Source organism: Rhinopithecus bieti, unplaced genomic scaffold (assembly GCF_001698545.2).
Source record: "Rhinopithecus bieti isolate Rb0 unplaced genomic scaffold, ASM169854v2 scaffold_1561, whole genome shotgun sequence".
NCBI classification, from domain to species: Eukaryota; Metazoa; Chordata; class Mammalia; order Primates; family Cercopithecidae; genus Rhinopithecus; species Rhinopithecus bieti.
Window position 1 is genome coordinate 1,507,374 of NW_016803640.1, and position 21,024 is coordinate 1,528,397.

The following is a 21,024-nucleotide window of genomic DNA, read 5'->3' on the forward strand; positions in this document are numbered from 1 at the left end:
TTTTTAAATTATATTTTAACAATTGCACAACTCCCTTCTCAGTAACCCCGCTGCCTCTATGCCCTTATCTCATATGACATGAAAATTGAACATATTTATCTGTTCATTTTCTATCTCTGTCAACTAGATAGCAAGCCCCATGCGGTTAAGATCTACATCTATTTATATTTGTAGTGTCATCATTTATTTTGGTGCACGACACACAGCACATGTTTAACATTAGCTATCTGACTGCATCAGTGAAGCTGCCACCTGCCACAGAAAGGTCAAATTTTAGTTTGCGTTCAGCCAAATTATCTGCCTGTTACGACAAAAAAAAAAAAAAAAAAAAAAAAAAAAAAAAAAAAAAAAAAAAAAAAAAAACTATCTTTAAACGAACATACAGAAGACAGAATCTACTCAAAGCATCATTCACAGGGTGAATCCAATATGATCAGAAATCACTTAATATATGTACAAACAGAAAAATGTAACCTATTTTCAAGAGAAAAGAAGGTCCAAGTGTTGGGATTAGCCCACCATAATGTTAAAACAGTTATCATAAGTATACTTATGGATGTAAAGGAAAAACCAACCTGAAGAATACAGAAACAAACAAAAACAGACTATCAGGGACTCGTGGAGCACTAGCAAAAGAGCAAACATTTGTATATTAGAGTTTTAGAAGGCTGAAGAAAGAATGAATAATGCAGAAAAATATCCAGAAGAGCTGAAAATTTTTCAATTTGAGTGAAAGACAAAGATATGTTGAATAAAGAAGCTCAGAAAATCTGAAATAGGAAAGCACAAAGCAAATTACAGCCAGGTACAAGTAGTCAAACTGCAGAAACCAAATGTAAGGAAACATTCTGAAAGAAGTCAGAGAAAAATAAAATGACACATTACACACGAGGAAACAGTGATAAGAACCAATGTTAACTTTGGGGGACGGGAGGAGACAACTGTCCAGCCAGAATTCTCCATTCAGTCCACACATTATACATACGTATGCACCAAAAACAAAGGCAAAATAAAGCAACTTTCAGATAAAATAGAATTGTGAAAATTGGTCCCCAGCAGACCTGCAGTATAAGAAGTCCTAAACAAAGCTCTGCTGGATGAATAATACCAGATGGAAAGTCAAAAGAATCAAAAGCACCGAAAACTGTAAATACAAAACACGATTTTTTTAATGTTTTAAAAATATATTTGACTGTCAAAAAGTAAAATTATAGCACTTCACACACATATGATTATAGCATTGTAACAGGGATGGGTAGGATGGTCTTAAACAGTTGCAAGGTCCTTGCATATTATGTAAAATGAAGTTGCAAAATCCTTACATACGATGTAAAATGATATATTACCCCTAAATAATAACTATCAGAAAAGTTAAGGAAATATCCCTATAGCAAGTACACATGAACACACACACACAAACTGCTTAAAAAGCTAATAGATAAATTACACAATAATTCTAAAAATCATTTTGGAGCATTTAATCCAAAAGAAAGCAGGAAAGGAGGAACAAAAAACAGAAGGCACAAATAGAAAACAAAAAGTAAATACAGCCTGAATCTAATCATATCAATAACTGCATTGAATGTTAATGGAATAAGACACACTGAATAAAAGGAAAAGATTACCAGAATGGATAAAAAAGCAAGGTCTATGCTATCTTTAAGAGGTCCATATTAAATATAAAGACACATACAGATTTAAAGTAAAGAATGGAAAAGATACTCCACGCAAACAATAAGCATCAGAAGATTGAGGACTGAAGATATAAAGAGATCATTCATAATGATAAAAGTGCCAGTTTGTTAGGAAGAAGGCATACCAATCATAAATGTGTACGTACCTAATAACAAAACTTCATAATATATGAGGCAAAACCTGACATAAATACAGGAAAAATGAACAACTCAACAATCATAATTTGAGTAATTAACAGAACCAAACAAAAAGAAGAAAAAATTAAAGACACAGAATATGTGAAACTGATTTTCATAGAACACTATAACTGCAGAATATCAAGATAGACCATATATTGAGCTATAACACAAATCTCAATAAATTTGAATGGATGGATGAACGTTGAGTCAACACAGCTTATACCCTGGGTTCCCTGGCTCATCTTGTCCTTATGAGAGTTGAGTCTTAAGTCCTTGAATAGAGTTCCCAACTCCACCAATCAAATCCCTGGCATGCTGCTCAGTCCTTGGAAAGAGATTAGGCAGAGACAAAAAAAAAAAAAAAAAAAAAAAAAAAAACCTGAATAAGTAGATGAGTAGAAAAGAAGTATGATTAGTAATGAGCCCAAGTTCGATACATTTTTCTTTCATAAAGCAAATTTGTTCAATTTTTAAAAAAATTTTTTTAGAGATGAGGCCTTGCTCTGTTGCCCAAGCTGGATCATAGCTCACCGTAACCTCAAACTCCTGGGCTCAAGCAACTGTCCCCTGAAGCCTCCTGGGTAGATTGGACTACAGATTTGCACCACCACATCCAGTTAATTTATTTTATTTTTGTTAGAGACAGGGGTCTCGCTATATTGCCCAGGCTGGTCTCAAACACCTGGCCTCAAGTGATCTTCCTGCCTCAGCCTTTCAAAGCACCGGGATTAAAACCATTAATCCCAGTGTTAACTCAAGGACCACTTTTTGGTAACCTGGTATGAGCCAAACATTGTGTTAATGCCAAATAAGATTTAAATAGAAATATATATATATATCAGAGGCAATACCTTTGGATGATTAATTTAGAGGGAACCAGAGAATATGATACATAATAAATATGACAGATAAAGGAACTTGAACATTTTAAAGCACAGTAGTATTTTTTTTTTTTTTTTTTACTTTTATAGAATATAGACTCACATAAATTTGAAAAGACTGCACAAAGGTCTCATGTATATTACCCAGTTTCCTTCATTGCTTACATGTTATGTACCTACAGTAAATATCAAATCCTGGAAATTGACATTAGTGCAAAGTTTGAGTATATAGTTCTATGTTATTTTACCACATGTGCATCACATACCCATTACAGCAAACAAAATACAGAGCTATTTGATCACATAAAAATTTCCCTTGTGCCACCTTTTTTAGAGACATATCCATCTCCCTTCACCTAAGCATCCTTAAGCCCAACAGCCACTAACCAGTTCCCTAGCTCTAAATTTTTTATCATTTCAAGAATGATACACAAATGGAATCAGACAGTATGAGGCATAATAGTATTTCCAGGCAGAATTAGTATTTTGAACAAGGTACTCTGATAGCTAATATTTAGGATAGATTGAAGAAAAGAGAGATCAGACTAAGAAGCTATCATAATAGTAAAATATGAGCAAATATCAGTGAAAAGGTATGTATTGGGAATAAGAATGCAGGAACAAGTGGCAGATGTTGGATCCCAGCCAATAGAGCAGCTTTGGAAATCATGGTCCTGAATCAACATGCCAAACATTAGAAGATAAAATATCCATGACAACGGTGCCCCAAACAAGCTGGGGGAAATGTACACTATGACCATATGAATTCATTTTCCTGTGATCGATTCCCTTATACTGTCGAATGGTAGTATGTAGAAATAAAACTGATGATCAAGGCACCCTTCTGATCTGGCAGTGCTATGTGACAGAAGCTTGGCAATGTCATGCCAGAGATTATACTCAGTACTAAGCTGAATTAATTCCCGACAGCCTACCATCTCAACCAACCGCAATGGGCTTCATTTTTCATCTAAATCAATGTCTGAATCCAAAATGAGGCCTTAATTCATTCCTTTGTCTACCTCCAGTTAGAGGGCCTGTTGTAGTTCAAGACAGACAAATAGGAGTCCAATGCAGCTTTGAGGCTTACTAGCTGGGAGGCATAAGAAAAGTTAGTTAAACACCCACAGACTCAATCTCTATTTAGTAAAATGGAAGAATCCATACCTACCTTAACAGCCTGCTGTGATGATTTAATGGCTTAACAGGTGTAAGGACCCCAGGACAATGCCAGACACATAGCAGCAGGTGCCGAATAATTTTAGTCAGCTTCCAGTACAAGCAATTAAAATTTATAGAAGTGAAATTTACATGAATGAATGTTCTCTCGGGTACTCAATTTGCTAAAAAGTACAATATACTACATTTATCAGAGACCCAAACCAACACTGATTATTTTATTTTATGGTCTTATTGTCCTCATGATATTAGGAGACATTCCCATGTTCATGAACATACCTAATTTTTCAAATGGAAAATAGCAAACAGAAATCTTGTTAAATGATTCATCAGCCCCTTGTGCGACAGCATTTTCTTGGTAGTATACCAGAAGGAAAATCACCAGGACTGTAAAATCCTAATCAGTTTCACTTTGTGGCTTACAGAGTTCTAAGGGAAACAATCTAGTATAAGCAGACATGGATGACTGGCTCAAGGATCTAATGTGTAGTACCAAAAAATAGTGGAAAGAGCAAAGTTTAAAGTAGATTGCAGAGTACTGTTAGTATGTGCTGTACATAATAAATACCATATAGCAGGCAGAAAATATTGTCAAGAAGCATAAGTCAAAGTGAAAGAAGGTGGACATGAGAAGAAAGCAAAATCTGGAGCAACCTCTGAATTCCTTTTAAAAGTCATACTCATCTTTTGTCCTCACATCCCTGGAGCAAGCTCTGAATTCCTATTCAGAGAAAAAAACAAGCCTTCAGAATTTTGTGATATGCTGACTTACAATTAATTACACTGAGGTGCTTTGCCAGAGAAACTCAGGTCAGTCAAATATGTGTTTGGTATACATTATAAGAACAGCGTGATGCATGGTCCTTAAAGTCACAACTTTGAAACCAGAATCTAAAAATTATTTTATTGCACCTCAATAATTTTTGAACAAAATGGTTACTCTCACCTCTTTTTTCTCTGAAAGCATCTGGCCCAACCAAAGACATCTCCCAATAGCCAACAACTACCAAAGGAGTTCCCAGAGCAGCCATCAGTTGTTCTATATCTACCTAATCCTGTATTTTGTTCATATATTTGTTTAGTCCTATAATTGAAACCATTTCATAAGGTCATTCTTATATCTACACTTCCCAATCACTCCATTACCATCCTTTTCCTTCTGAAATGTCTGCAATGAGCTAAGAACAGATAGATAGAGTTTGGTCTGAACTCCCAAGTTCATGGACCTAAGAAGAGTCTTTCAAAAGTAGTGGAAGATGGTAGTTCTTATGTAATAAAGATTGGAACTTAGGCTTGAACATGAAAGAACTTTAGACTTAAAAGACTTTTTCAATGCACCAAATTCATTATCTGTATTTTATAAACAGGGCCCATAACTGCCATCTGTAGCGTAAAACTCCTGGATCCTCAGTTCATGCTTTTTCAACAACACTCAGAGGTTTTGACAGTACAAGTAAAAACCAGTATTTTATTGCACATTACCTTTTTACTTACCAGCTAATATTTAAAAGAATTTCTCCAATAAACTACATCCTCGTATCTTTTATCCTTCCCAGCTAGATCACACTTTAAGAATTTAAATAGAGCTCGGGCGCGGTGGCTCAAGCCTATAATCCCAGCACTTTGGGAGGCCAAGGCGGGCGGATCACGAGGTCAGGAGATCGAGACCATCCTGGCTAACAAGGTGAAACCCCGTCTCTACTAAAAAATACAAAAAACTAGCCGGGCGAGGTGGCGGGCGTCTGTAGTCCCAGCTACTCGGGAGGTTGAGGCAGGAGAATGGCGTAAACCCGGGAGGCGGAGCTTGCAGTGAGCTGAGATCCGGCCACTGCACTCCAGCCTGGGCGACAAAAGCGAGACTCCGTCTCAAAAAAAAAAAAAAAAAAAAAAAAAAAAGAATTTAAATAAGAAAAGCAAAAGGCAGAAACAAAAACTTGCACATGACAAACAATTCTCTACCCTAGCTAAGATGCTTATGAGTACAGATCTCAATTTTATTTAATCAATTTATTTTTAATCTTATTTATTTATTTATGTTTTGGAGACAAGGTTTCACTTTGTCACCTAGGCTGGAATGCAATGGCCTCAAGTCTCCCAAAGCTCTGGGATTACAGATGTGAGCCATCATGCCTGGTCAGGTCTCAGTCTGTTCACTTGCAAGTCAGCAGTTAAAACCTGAGACCACATTTCACCCCCAGACACACTGGAGCTTTCTAGAAGAAAATTCACTCCAGCACTTATAATTCTGTCTTCCTTACTCTTCAAGTGCTGTAGAGTGAAAGAGATTCTGTCCCACTACCCACCTCCAGACCCAGCTCTAGTGTCTCAAGCTAGAAGGTAATTTGGGGCATGCTAGAAGCTCACCTTTGCTACTTTAATGCCATTCAGTTCCCAAAACATTCACTTTCATGTTCATCATCATTTCATCTTCCAAAATCATTTTCAAATTGTGCAGGTCAATCAGCTACAGCATCCTCATTCTTTACCATTATGAGCTACAATCTTTTTGTCATTTATCCAGAATTAGAGAGTTCTAGGACCTTCTTTTCCTCTTTACTAAAAATCATGACATCACTCACATCCGTTTGGACAACGTTAAGCTGCACATAGTTCCATGGCCTCGTCTCCCTTACCTCTAGCTCGCCAAATCTCCAAATGGCTATACCTTGAAGCTTGATTTGGAGTGAATGGCTCTCCTTCTAAAATCTGAAACTCCCATGCCCCACTTTTTAACCACAATTTTATCATTTTCCAGCTCTCACTCCTTTCCTCCTACTTCTAACATCCTTAAACAATGCATTCACTCTCTGTGTCTTTACCAGTCCCTCTGGGCTTCATTTTCATCTTCCCATGATTTTAGATACCTAACTGCTCTCTCCACAGCATCTTCAACTCCTTCAATGTGCAGCCCCTACCTTGCCCCTGCAGACTACCTGATCCTACCAGCTCCAAACTGCAGATTAGGTCATATTTGGCATGCTCAGCTCCTGGACCTGGGCTCTGAATGCTGCTGGAAAAGACAATGAAACTAAGGTGCCTGGTGCCCTATAGACATGTGGTTCTTGATATCATCTACTAACAACTCTGCTCAGTAACCTGAGAAATCCATTCTTCATAGACCCCCTTACTTTTTCTTCTCAGTTGGTTTTGCAAATTTTCACAGCTTTCTAACACCCTGTAACAACCTACTCTTTCACTCTCATCAAAATGCTTTCTTTCCACATTAAGAGAGATTATCATATGGTTACTTCCTTAAGACATTCCCTCTATTCTGTCTCCCACCAACCACCTACAAGCTCATACTCCCCTCCCTGTATTCAGGAAGAAGGAAATATCTGTCCTTGTAATCTAAGATTAATCCATCTACTTGCTGCACAGAACTCATAAACCCATATTCCATTTGGGACTTTGTTCTATTAATTTAATCTAACAATTTCACAATTTGAAATCTATCAAACATATGTAACCATGTGAGTGGGGGAAAAAAAAAACTAGCCACAAACATATTAATGGTAGCACTATTTAAAATGAAAAAATGTGTTTGTTTTTAAGTCAAACTGCCAAAAATAGGATTATATGAACTACTGCACACAGTATCTGCTCCTATCCTTCTTCGGAACCACTCAACATGAAGACAAGAACACTAAGTTCTCATTCTAGAAAATAAAACACAGCCAAGTGTGGTGGCTCACGTCTGTAATCCCGGCACTTTGGGAGGCCAAGGCGGTTGGATCACCTGAGTTCAAGAGTTCGAGACCAGCCTGGTCAATATGGCAAAACCCTATGTCTACTAAAAATACAAAAAATTAGCCGGGCATGGTTGTGTGCACCTGTAATGCCAGCTACTCGAAGGCTGAAGTAGGAGAATCACTTGTACCCGGGAGGCAGAGGTTGCAGTGAGCCGAGATCATGCTATTGTACTCCAGCCTGGGCAACAAGAACGAAACTTCACCTCAAAAAAAAAAAAAAAAAAAAGAAAAGAAAACACATCTTTCTCACCTATGAAATAAATTACATATTACCCTTTACTAAGGTAAAAGGATGAAGATTATTGCCCAACAAACATTAAGTTAGTTTCTCAATAATATGTTTTCCTATTTTCAAAATTTATTTTGGTAATTTTTTAAGTTATACTTTCAGGAAGTGAGGTAACAAGATCAAAAGTAATGTTTTTATTTGTTTGTTTTTTAGGGAAGCGGTCAAGTCAGCAACTTCTATGCTTAAATATTACACTGCAAGTTAAATGTTTGGACTTCTAAGTAAGCTATTTTCTTAACAGGGAGGAACTTGAGCGAACTAAGTCTGACATTGATTAGTAACATTGATGCATGCTTTGTTAATGATATTTTAAAAAGCAAGTGAGAAAAATGGGTTTTTTACACTACCTCAGTTCCATGCAAAAGACAACATTATATTTAAATAAAGCTGTGCTTCTTTTTCTTTACTCATGACTACAATAAAAGGACATAAATACAATTCCAATAAAATATGAATAGTAGATAATCATGTCAAGCCATCAAATGCTGACACCTCGATTAATTATATAAATATCATTTCCATATTGCATCCCAAAAGTTTAATATCTGAGCTTTTCTTTACTGAACACTTTGGAACTATAAGTAACTCAGTATTCTTTTGATAAATATTCAGTAACATGTAGATGTTTTTACCTTCACTGTTTTATATCTAAGTTCAAGTTTAAAGTGGTCATAAAAAGTTTAAAACGGCTATAAATGATCTGCCCAGCATACCAACATGGAAAAACTGAATATGACTGAATAACCCTATAGATGAATTAAGGCTTTGTCAAGTCAAGGGAACAAACACTATAAATATTTACAGAGAACTTCGACAGTATAATACAACCCTCAGCATCTTAAATACTTAAGGCAAGTAAAGTAAGTTATTTCCAAGTTAATTTCTTGTGGAATATCAAATATATAATCTTTTTTTTATTATTTTTACTTTTTTTTGAGAAAAGCTTTCACTCTGTCACCCTAGGCTGGAGAGCAGTGGCGCAATCACGGCTCACTGCAGCCTCGACTTTCTGGGAACAAGTAATCCTCCCACACCAGCCTCCCGAGTAGCGAGTACTACAGACCCAAGTCACCATGCCTGGCTAAGTTTTAAAAAAAAATTTAGTGTAGAGATGAGGTCTCAGTATGTTGTCCAGGCTGGTCCCAAACTCTTGGTCTCAAGCACCTTCTAAAATGCTGGGATTACAGACATGAGCTGCCATGCCATGCCACGCTCAAACACAATTTTAATAACATCTAAAGCCCCACCCAGCAAGACCTTGCCTATCTACGCATCTCATCTTCATTTTGCCTCACTGTTCTGTGTTCTCTCTATGCTCCAACAAAAAAGACTCCTTTCAGTTCTTGAGCATGTTGTGTTCCCTCTGCCTGGAATTCTCTCTCCCCTCCTCCTCCTCCTTTTGACCTGGTTAACTCAGTCTCATCCTTCAGTTCTCAATTCAGATGTCACCTCCTAAGAAAAAATTTTCTGATGACCTTTCCCAGACTTGATCAGCTCTTACTAAGGAGCAGTTACACAGTTTGTAAATATGGCTAATTGTATGACTTACTAAGATTTGCTTCCCCTGCTAAATCCATAGAGTAGAAGGCACCTGTTTTCTTCCCGTTGTATTTCCAGCACCTACCATCTACCTAGCACATAGTGGGAACACTATAAATATATGTAGAATGAATGCTTGTTAAAAATATATAAACCCATGCCAGGTGCAGTAGCTCATGCCTGTAATCCCAGCACTTTGGGAGGCCAAAGCAGGTGGATCACGAGGTCAGGAGTTCAAGATCAGTCTGGCCAAGATGGTGAAACATGTCTCTACTAAAAATACAAAAAAATTAGCCAGGCACGGTGGCAGGCACCTGTAATCCCAGCTACTCAGGAGGCTAAAGCAGAGAATTGCTTGAACCTGGGAGGTGGAGGTTGCAGTGAACCGAGATCCGAGATCACGTTACCTCACTCCAGCCTGGGCAACAGAGCGAGATTCCGTCTCAAAAAAAAAAGAAAGAAAGAAAAACTATACGCACACACACACACACACACATACACACACACACACTCTATATATATACACACACACACACTATATATATACACATATATATACACACACATATATGTGTGTATACACACACACACACACACACACCCATTGATCTTCCAAGTCTGAATAACCTTCTTTACAAAATTATTGTATAAATAAGAATTATTTTACAACCAGGAAAAAGAGCACAGACTTTAGTACATGATAGGCTTGAATTAAATTTTGCCTTTACTATAATGTAAACCTCAGAAAATCAAATTGGCTAACCCCTTTCTGCTTATTTGGAGAGATAATATCTACTCCCCTAGTGTTGTGAAGAGATCACAAGGAAGATGATATATGGAAGAATGCAGCTTATGTAGTGAGAGATGATCCAAAAAAATGATTTCTCAACTCCCTCCCCACCCCCATCCCCCTGCAAAAAAAATCAAAGAATGGGTAAAAGTAGAATAAATCTGTAATGGACATCCAAAGGCCTCCTGAATATTCCGCTCCTTCCTCTCCCTCTTCATATGGAAGTCCTAAGGTTTTCATGAGGAGAATCCCTTCTCCCAGGTGGAGAGGAAGACTGAATGACTGGATAAGCCATCAGGAAAACAGATCCCCCTCAAATGGAAGGAAAGAGGAGTTACCTAGCCTGTGTCCTACACTTTGGCCTCAGTGGTTGTTGGTTCAGGGTGCTCCATTCAGAGTAAAGCTTGGGACTTTGATTCAACACCTGTGGGAAGTTTCTTGCTCCTCCTAGATGTGAATGAGGAACCAGACAGCTCTGGTCTCTGCTGTTTAGCCTTCTCACACCCACGAGCAAGCCGGGCTAGGAATGTGCTTGATACAGGAAAAGGTGGAGCTTAGAAAATGTCAGAGACAGAGGCAGAGCCCTCATTTAAACTAAGCCTAAATCTCATTATCAATTTTTTTTTTATTACATGAACAAGTAACTATCCATTTTACTGTTTAAGCCAAGCTCATCCAAGCCGTGACCCATATGCAGTCCAGGATGGCTTTGAATGCAACTCAACACAAATTTGTAAACTTTCTTAAAACATTATGAGGTTTTTTGCTACTTTTTTTTTTTTTTTTTTTAGCTTATCAGCTATCTTTAGCATTAGTGTATTTTATATGTGGCAAAAGACAATTCTTCTTCCACTGTGGCTCAGGGAAGCCAAAAGATTGGACACCGTTGGTTTAAGCCAGAAAAAGTATTTTTGTTTCTTACAACTGAAATCATCCTAATTTTAGGTAGAGCTATTAAAGTGCTTGAGATTTTTCAACGTAAGCATCTATAAGCCATTTGCATTAAAAACGGAATGTAAACATATAGCTTTAATTTTATGATTTTTTACCTGATTATTTTAATGCAGTGAATACACACTAGTGATTTGTTTAGAGTTTCAAGTAATATTCATAAATTGTATAGAATAAATTTTAGGTCATGACCTAAAAACAACTGTAATAAATTAGACATTTATACATTACACAAGAAAAAACTGCAAGCGTACAGGTTTTAATATTTTTCTGCTCACCAAAGATAAAGTCATTTTCTTTATGATTTAACAATTTTTCCCCTAGTGGTTACATGCTATTTCAGGCCTTCATAGGTACTGATTCATTACTTTGTTTTAATACTATATGTATGTAAAGCTGGAGTTGGAAAGTCCTAGTCCTATCCATTGCTTTTCTTGTTTGTTTCTTTTTGGATATAGCCTTTTGGGAGAAGAGCAACTAAAGAGGGCAATAGTAATACTTTTACGGACTCCAGAATGGTATTTCTAAGTGGTTACTAAAATCAATTAGCCTTTCACTATTCATTAAGCTTTCAGAAAATGTTTTGTTCTCACAAGATTGTGTAAAATATAATTATTTGAATTATAAGGGCCCTGTGCTTAAATACGACATATTTTGATGACATATTTTGATTAGTAAGTATTTAGTTAGCAAATGCAACTCATTCTTCTCATTCTTAAGCCAATGAATATGTAACTAAAAGCCTCAATTATAAAAATCTAAGATAGCCGTGTGTATGGTTTTACCAAAGGAAAGATGGCAGTTTAACAAGATAGTTATGATTACAATGCCAATTTTGAATATATGTTCAAACTAAGCTCTAAATGTAGATTTTTCATATGGAAGCAGAAGACAGACTGTTGACCCAAGATCCAATGAAACAGGAACTACATAAGATTGAAATAACTGGTGAGTGACATTCAATTGTGGCTACTTGTTTAGATACTGTTGATACTGTTTTAATATTCTATTTTCTAACATATATATGAAGAAGTCCTTTTTAAGCTATATTTAATTCTGAATTTTGTGGATGCTGCTTTTCTAAACTAAAATAAACATTTTAAAACAGCATATGATTTTCACTGATTACTCCAGAATTCAGAAACTCCTAATGAGTGCCCTTATTCTCATGGCAAATAGAGTTATTTTCACAGGTTCAATAAGAATATCTCTTCTTTCATTATCAGAATGTCATTGGATAACTCTATTTGGTAACCAAAGCTATCCCTGGAGTATCATATTTAAAATAATTTTCATTTAATCAGGAATAGCAAGCAACTATTAAGGAACAAGGAATGACTTTATATGTGGAATAAATGCCTACACACCCCTCCCAAGAAAACTGGCCTAAGAACTAGCTGATAGGTTCCCAGACTTATAGATGGTGAGGAAGGTCACTTTCTGGCAAGATGAGAATCATAGTAAATTTTGGGAGCCTCAACCAGAAAGAAATTCACCAATTATATAGATAGGTACTGAAGATAAAAATCAGGTGGAGAGAGTTTCTTCATTTTGTTTTTCTAGCCTCAAGAAAGCACTTTTTAAAGTCACATGCCATCTTTCTTGTGAAAATTTCAGAGGAAAAGTTAATTTTATCACCTTGATCAGTAGCTGCTCAACAGACCATGGTTCTAGATTTGCAAACTCCAGGAAGCCTATATGGTTAATGAACACTCTGACTGCAAGTTTTTTGTTTGTTTGTTTTTGGATGAAGAATTACCTTTGGAAATTATTTATGATCACAGGAGAGAAACTGTAAAGGAAAACTGTAAAACCTTGAAAATGGGCAAAAAAGATCTTGGGTGTTTTTCCATTGGAATGATGGGCATAAGTTATAGAAAACTGGTAGTAATGCAAGTGATTCTTGTTCATGGCATTATAAATAAATTTTATCTGCTAAAGAATATGTATCTCAGTAAATTAAATGCCTGTACCTCCAATTCTCATTTGAACCATCTTTATTTAGTATGCAAACATAAGCAAAGAATCTTTGGAATCCATAAATAAATGTCTCCTTATTTAGGATTAATTTAGGTGCTGAACTGATTAAGTCAACTTTGTAAACACAGTAGACTTTGCTTAAAATACTTCTGGATTTTGAAAAGTTAGAAGTAATTAAAATGTTCACAGATAGGCATTGGTTAAGTAATAGCATATCCATTACAAAGATGCTGGACCATTACAAAGATGCTGTAGCCACTAAAAGAGATATAAAACTAGCTTAATGAGGCTATAACCCCATCTCTGTTAAGAACAATGCATACTCAAATGCATACAGATGCACAGAAAAGTGTCTCTAAGGACACAAAACAATGTGTCACAAATTACTCTTTGTATGGATTTATAATTTTAACTTTTTTTGCAGGGTATGCTTTCGGTGGGTGGGGGGAGGTTTCTTGGTTCACTGATTGTTGTTAATTGTTGTTATTGCTGATGGTGCTTGCCTTCCTTTTCTTTCTAATTTTTTGGGAATCAATTTTATTAATAGTAATCAAACATATTTACAGGGGGAAACCACTAGATTTAATTAGACACATAAATTCCATCTTCAAATGAGAATACATTCACTAATAAAATGGGGGAAAATCCCCTAGATCTCCTGCCTTGATCCTACTCATCCTTCAGGTATTAGTTTACAGTTTTACTTTCTTGAAACCTCCCCCAGCTTCCACCCCCATGGCCCTACCTTACCTGGATAGAGCTCTATACCAACCCCCACCTAAAACTTTTCTTAGTTGTAATTTGAATGAATATCAGATTAATGCTTTTTTCACCCACTAGATCGTATTTCTCTATGTATATCTTATTCACTGTTGTGTCCCAGATGCTCAATATATATGCAGGTTGCATCCTAAGAGATGTTCAAAATATATGTGTAGCTCCCTTGCCAGGGACACTGAATGATTCTTAAAAATGGCAGAATATAAAGTATTTTATGTCTTATCAAAGATAACCTGAATACAATTAACTTAAGTCTGTTTATAAGTCTGATTTTAGGATAGATGGATAACACTTGTCTTTCACTCATAAAACAGATTTTTAGCATATATAATATTTTAAGGGTTATAATTTGGCCTATGATGTGTCTGCATGAAATAAATCATTGTAATAGAATTTGATTATACCATATAATGTAAAATTAGAACAAAGGAGTCAAATTGTCCATGTATACATTATGTACAGAGCATTCAAGTGCATTTATCTATAATTCAATAAGCCCAAAATCATGAAAATATTATACTTCATATTTGCAACATTGATTACAAAATCTGAACAAGCAGCAAATGGCACTTCAAAGTCTTGAAATGTCAATATTTGTAGGCCATGCAAATATGTTTAAAATATATTCTGTTTGGGGAGATACCCAGAAGCCAAACAAAAGTACACCAGAATCCTATTATAGTACAGTACTAACACACAAGAGAAGCAAGCATCAATCTATCTTACAAAAATGTTCTTCCAATCACTACATATCCTACATTGCCAATGATGAATTTCTATTATAGTAATGTTATTACTAGATATAACTATATATTATTCTGCATATTTTAATATTAATTGTTATGATTTGAATTTTAGGATGGGCATAAATAGCCCACTGTCTCAGCTTCCCTTTCTAGGCACTGCAGGTCAAAGAGTAAATCCACGTCTTGGCCTCCGTTATTTTGGCATTATGAATTCACTGAAGAAAATGAGAAAACTCCAATACTCATGAAAAATTCACTTCTCTATCTCTAAAAATAAATATACCTCTAGCTCCAGATAAGTCAATGAAGAAATTTCTCCAGCTACAGACTTCAGGGAAAAGCAGACAGCAAGAGAGAGCACTAAATATTTATTTGATCAATCAATTTGAGATAGAAAATATATATTAGTCATCCCAGAGACATCTGCAATTTAGATGAGAATTATATAGCTCTAAAGACATAAAAAAAGAACAGAGACTCAATTTTACATACCAGTTAATATATTACTGACAAATTAATTTGTTTGAAATGATTATGTCATTTCCAGCAAAGCATTCACCTACATACTGCCCTTTGTTATCATGAAGGACTAAATATATGATTATTGTGACTTTAATTCTCATGACTTTAGTCCTCCAGAGACAGCCCAAAGCAAATGAAGAACTGGCCACTCCTACACCATCACACAAACCTTTCCTTCTCCTTTTCCCCTTTCTTTTTCTGAAAAGGGCTGGGGAATCATGAAGGGAAGGAAAACATAAAATTTCCTTCATGACATTTCCCAACGCTCATCCTACCCCCCAAAAAGAGATCCATAATAAAATATAGATTTCACATATAACAACTGACAAGATAAACATCCAAATGGGATCTGAAATAAGACCTCCATAAAAAAGGAAGATGGAGCTCAATGTTAAAAGCCTTTTTATCAATCTTTCTATATGTTTATATTTAACAACATTAAATCACAGAATTTTCTAAATGCTTCCAAAAGTATTTTTCATAACCAAGTATGTCACTTAAATTCATCTTCCTCATTAGTAAAGATATCAGTTACTGTTCACGGTATGAAGAAAATAAGGAAATGCTATACATAAGACAAGACAACTTAAGTTATGCTTTTGGAGGGAAGTGTGAAGTATTTGAGAACATACCAGAAACAAGTAAGTACTACAGATTTAAGGAAAAGATGGACAAGTGAGGGAATCAGACCTGTAAGAAACTGTAGGGAATCTGGCTTGATAATAAATAAATAATCATATTAAATACTAAAATAAAGCCTCACATGATTTTAAAAAAAAAAGTTTGAATATGATGTAAAAACATTTGATTCTACCATACATATAGAAAAATTGCCCTTTTATACAATTTAATACAACTAATTGTGAGGTTGTGAGTCAACAACTGAAAAACTATTTTCTAAATTATTCAACCACAATTTCTGTCCCTGAGTATAGTTTAGCTGACATAAATACTGCTATCTGTAGCTTCATGTAGTTTTTCAAAAACTGATAATTTAAGAGTATTTAGCTAAAGTCAATAAATCAAGAAATCATTTAGGAGGTTTTAAAAAACTACTTCATCAAGAATTCTAAAATGTGAAAAGATTTTTTAAGAGAAAAAAACTATTTTAAAAAAACTATTGGTACTAACAGTTTGAATTTTCAATTTTTAAAAGTCAAGCTGCCCATCAGAGACTCCAATAGGTACCATCTGTTAGGTCAGGAACAAGTTTTTCACCCATTTACTTTTGTTTTGTTTTGTTTTGTTTGTTTTTTTGAGACGGAGTCTCACTCTGTCACCCAGGCTGGAGTGCAATGGCGCGATCTCGGCTCACTGCAACTGCCACCTCCCTGGTTCAAGCAATTTCCCTGCCAAGTAGCTGGGATTATAGGTGTACACCACCACGCCCGGCTAATTTTTTTGTATTTTTAGTAAAGACGGGGTTTCACCATGTTGGCCAGACTGGTCTCAAACTCCTGACCTCAAGCAATCCACCTGCCTCGGCCTCCCAAAGTGCTGGGATTATTACGGCGTCAGCCACCGCGCCTGGCCTTTCACCCATTTTTAATGTCATCTATGACCACAGATGAGAAATGTGAAAACTATGTGAGTATGTGAAAACTACTCACAGTTTCATTTCCTACAGTTAAAAGAAAAAGATGCGGCCGGGCGCGGTGGCTCACGCCTGTAATCCCAGCACTTTGGGAGGCCAAGGCTGGCGGATCACGAGGTCAGGAGATCAAGACCGTCCTGGCCAACACTGTGAAACCCCGTCTCTAATAAAAATACAAAAAATTACCCGGGCGTGGTGGTGGGAGCCTGTAGTCCCAGTTACTCGGGAGGCTGAGGCTGGAGAATGGTGTGAATCCGGGAGGCGGAGCTTGCAGTGAGCCGAGATCGCACCTCTGCACTCCAACCTGGGCGACTGAGCGAGACTCTGTCTCAAAAAAAAAAAAAAAAAAAAAAAAAAAAAAGGAAAAAGATACAATCTGCTGAGTCAAAGCTATTGCATGTCATTTACATTTATCATTAAAATAACGACTTTTACTACTTTGTTCTCAAAGCCAAATTAGTCAACGAAATACTGAATGTTTCCAAAGAAGTGCTTTAATTAGTTTTTAATGCAAATATCAGTCGGCATATCTACTATTTCTATTCAGAATTTCTTTGAACTATTTTTAGCTAATCTTTACAAAATATTGTTAGAATTCACAACTTAAACAGAAAACTGGTTTTAAAAATTACAAGTAATATACAGTAATTTCTACAGATACTACTATCATATGTTTTGTGCTTGTTAAGGTTCCCTTCCACATTGTATATAGTTCATTTTTCCAGATTCTAATTCCAACCCTTCCTAGAACTACTCACTAAATTACTATGTATTGTATTGTATTTCTACTGCAAGTGATAATGAGTAAGAAATCAATGTTCTCATGTTCACATACTAATTCTTCGGGAAAATTTATGATGATAAAGATCGTCATTATCTGCATCTTTTATCTAATTACCATCAGTTTGTGATATGAAACCCTGGTGGCCTAATGTGCTTCAGATTTCAGAAATTTCCTTCTTTTAGAAAAGTAATCGAGTGCGTATTTTACACAAAACCCTCAGTGAGAAACCGTGTCATTAAAAACAATAATATATCTGTAGGGAGATGCACGAACACTCCCACTATGTGGCAAACATATGGGATATTTATAGATAGGGCAAACTATATATAATCTCATGTCTGTTTGAATAGGTTTACTGCTAAATATGTTTGACACAAATTTACAAAATAACTTGGTTTGAATTTTCAGAGCTTTTAAGAATCAGAAATTCTGGATAAGGAACTGTATCCAACCTATATATTTCAAGTTTTAATACCTAAGAAGATTACTCATGAGACTAAGTTCTGTAATTAAGCAAATGCATAACTGAGTATAGTAAGAAATCTATAAATATACCTAAGTGTTGAGTCCTATACCTTATGGTTTCCCAACAACTGCATCCAAAAAAATGAAAAATATCTGAAGGGGATAATTAAAATTTCCCATCATACTATGATCAGAATGAATATATCTTTACAATGGAAATAACAAAAAGCTGTCTAGTGACCCTTTATTCAGGGTACAAGCACATATTTCTTCTTTAGCATATAAATAAATTTAAACTCTACCATATTTCCCAGATTTAAATGAACCAGACCTGTACAAGCAAATGCACACTGCAATGAATTTCCTATTTTACATTTTCATTTGACTCAAGTCCAACAGACCAACACACTCATTCTTTTGGACAGAAGAGCAAAAGAGAACTCAATTGAAAAAAGAAATTCAAAATTGAGAGATTTTTTTATTTCACTCTCTAAAGGCCAAAGAATAAAAATTTTGGAAATTTGGAAAAAAAATGTACATGTGATCTTGATTTCACAGAGTGTTAGGTTGGAACAGAAGTCAGAAGTCACCCAGTTGCACATCCCTTATTTTACAGATGAACAAACATAAATTTAAAGAGACTCATTCAATTCCATGTGGAACCAGAAGCAGAGCCAGGTTTTCTGACATTTTCCTCTAAGTCATCAGACTCTTGTGATTTTCGCACTGAGCTTTTTTGCTTATGGCAAGAAACTTCTGATTACTTTGGACAAGATCTAATCTTTCTTGCTAAAAGTATTACTGAATCTACAGTCAACAGTGTAAAGTTACTGCCCCATGTGAGGCAAACTTCACTGGGTAATCTGCCCTTGCACATTACTTCCTTGTCTTCTGATTAATATGCCTAAGTATATGCAGTAATTTCTCGTCTATTAACCCTCACTTTTGATCATTATTAACAAAATAACTTATTCTTATTCAAAAAGTATAAAATCATTTTCAAAGGAAGTCACTTAAAATATAAGAAAAATATCTCAATAATCTTTGGTTTTCAATAAATATTCCATCAACTAATGTACTGGTTCATATTAGCACATAATACATTCAGTTGCGTCACATCAGCTCTTTTTAAGAAATAAGAATTGGTTTGTGAAATGGTTGGGCTGCGTCCGCATGGAACTCTCATCTTGAATGCAGTTCCCATAATCCCCACGTGTCATAGGAGCGACCCGGTGGGAGGTAATTTAATCATGGAGGCGGTTAACCCGATCCTGCTGTTCTCATAATAGTGAGTGGGTTCTCATGAGATCTGATGGTTTTATAAAGGGCTTTTCCCCCTTTTGCTCCGCACTTTTCTCTCCTGCTATCATGTGAAGAAGGACATGGTTGCTTCCCCTTCTGCCATAATTGTAAATTTCCTGAGGCTTTCCCAGGCCTGTTGAACTGTGAGTCAATTAAACCTCTTTCCTTGATAAATTACCCTGTCTTGGGTATTTCTTCATAGCAGCATGAAAATGGACTAATACAGTTTGACATTTATAAAATTATACAGATTAACAAAAAAAAATTGATAAAATTTAGACAAAACCAAATCCTGTTAAAATTCTCCTACAATCTGAATTGAGGGCTCAATTAAATTACATTAGTTTTTAAAATCTACTTCAATTTTAGAAGAGGAACTATACAAGGTGCTTCCTAATTAGTAGTACACAAGCAAAAACACTTTCTAATATCTTAATGTATTTCTGTATGTGCTCACTTTAAGCAAGCATTTAAAATGTTTATTTCACAATGCTTGCATTCTCAAATGCATATAGCTCCCTTCTTTTCTCATTCTGCATTGTAAAATGAATTCTGTTCAGCTAACCAACATTTAATAAAAGATAGACAATGATTCAAGGCCAAGCTTCATAGTCCTAATGTGTACTTTTTTTCCTTTTAAAACCAATGAGTATTTTTATGTTTAAAGTCTGCAAGGTGACAAGACACTGATGATACTGAAGCTGTCATCACTGTCAAGAAGGAGTCCAAATTTATCAGTAAAGAAGAAAAGAAAAACATTTGAGACAGCTAATCTTGAAGAGATGGATGGGAGACACCTGCAGGAGATACTCACACCTAACTGAAAACAAATTACTCAGAAAGAGTAAGCTTTCTAATGGTAAGAAAAACAAAATTTATTCCCAGAACACTCACAGACTTAGACTTACAAAATGGAGCATCTATCTGTTCTTTCTATTTTACAGGCAAGAAGATTAAGGCCCAGAGAGGTCTATCAATTTGTCCCAGTTACACACCACTTGGTGCAGAACTTAGGTCTCCTTTGGTCCAAATACCTTTCATTACATTTTATCATTTCAACAATTGTCTAATTCAATTTGTACAGCATATTTAGTAACTCATCAGAAATCAATTTAAAACAATTATGCAATGTATTAAACAGCCAAGCGTGAAGAAAAAGTTTTTTTCCCCTGTATGTTCTTTCCTTAGCAAAGCAACTTCTGTGAAAGGAGGCATATCTAACTCCATTTGGCATTACTTTTGCAAATTGATTAGTTATCCAGAGTTCCTATAACAATGAGATGACCCTGTTAAAAACTATTTTTACTTTAGTTCATAGTTACCAAAACAGTATGAGAGCAAACATTTATCTAGTTTTATTTTGTTAGGTGAATGAGATTTTCACTTTAGAAGAGGAACAATTTTGAACAACTGCACGTTAATGTGTTTCATAAGACTGGACCATAAAATTATCACATATCTAAGTAAATTTATGAGAAAAAAATGTTTAACTGTCAGTCAGTTCCAATAAAAAATGAGCTAATAAGTTGCCTTTTTCAACATAAACAAACATCTTTGAGTTCTCTCATCACATTTTTAAGTATTTTTCAGGTACACATG

General features: G+C 35.6%; 1 protein-coding gene across 4 annotated transcripts in view; it reads right to left on the reverse strand.

The window, feature by feature from the left end:
* Nucleotides 1-21,024, reverse strand: part of PARP8 (poly(ADP-ribose) polymerase family member 8) — a 191,421-nt gene that overhangs the window by 99,311 nt on the left and 71,086 nt on the right. The gene's annotated exons all lie outside the window — the stretch shown is intronic.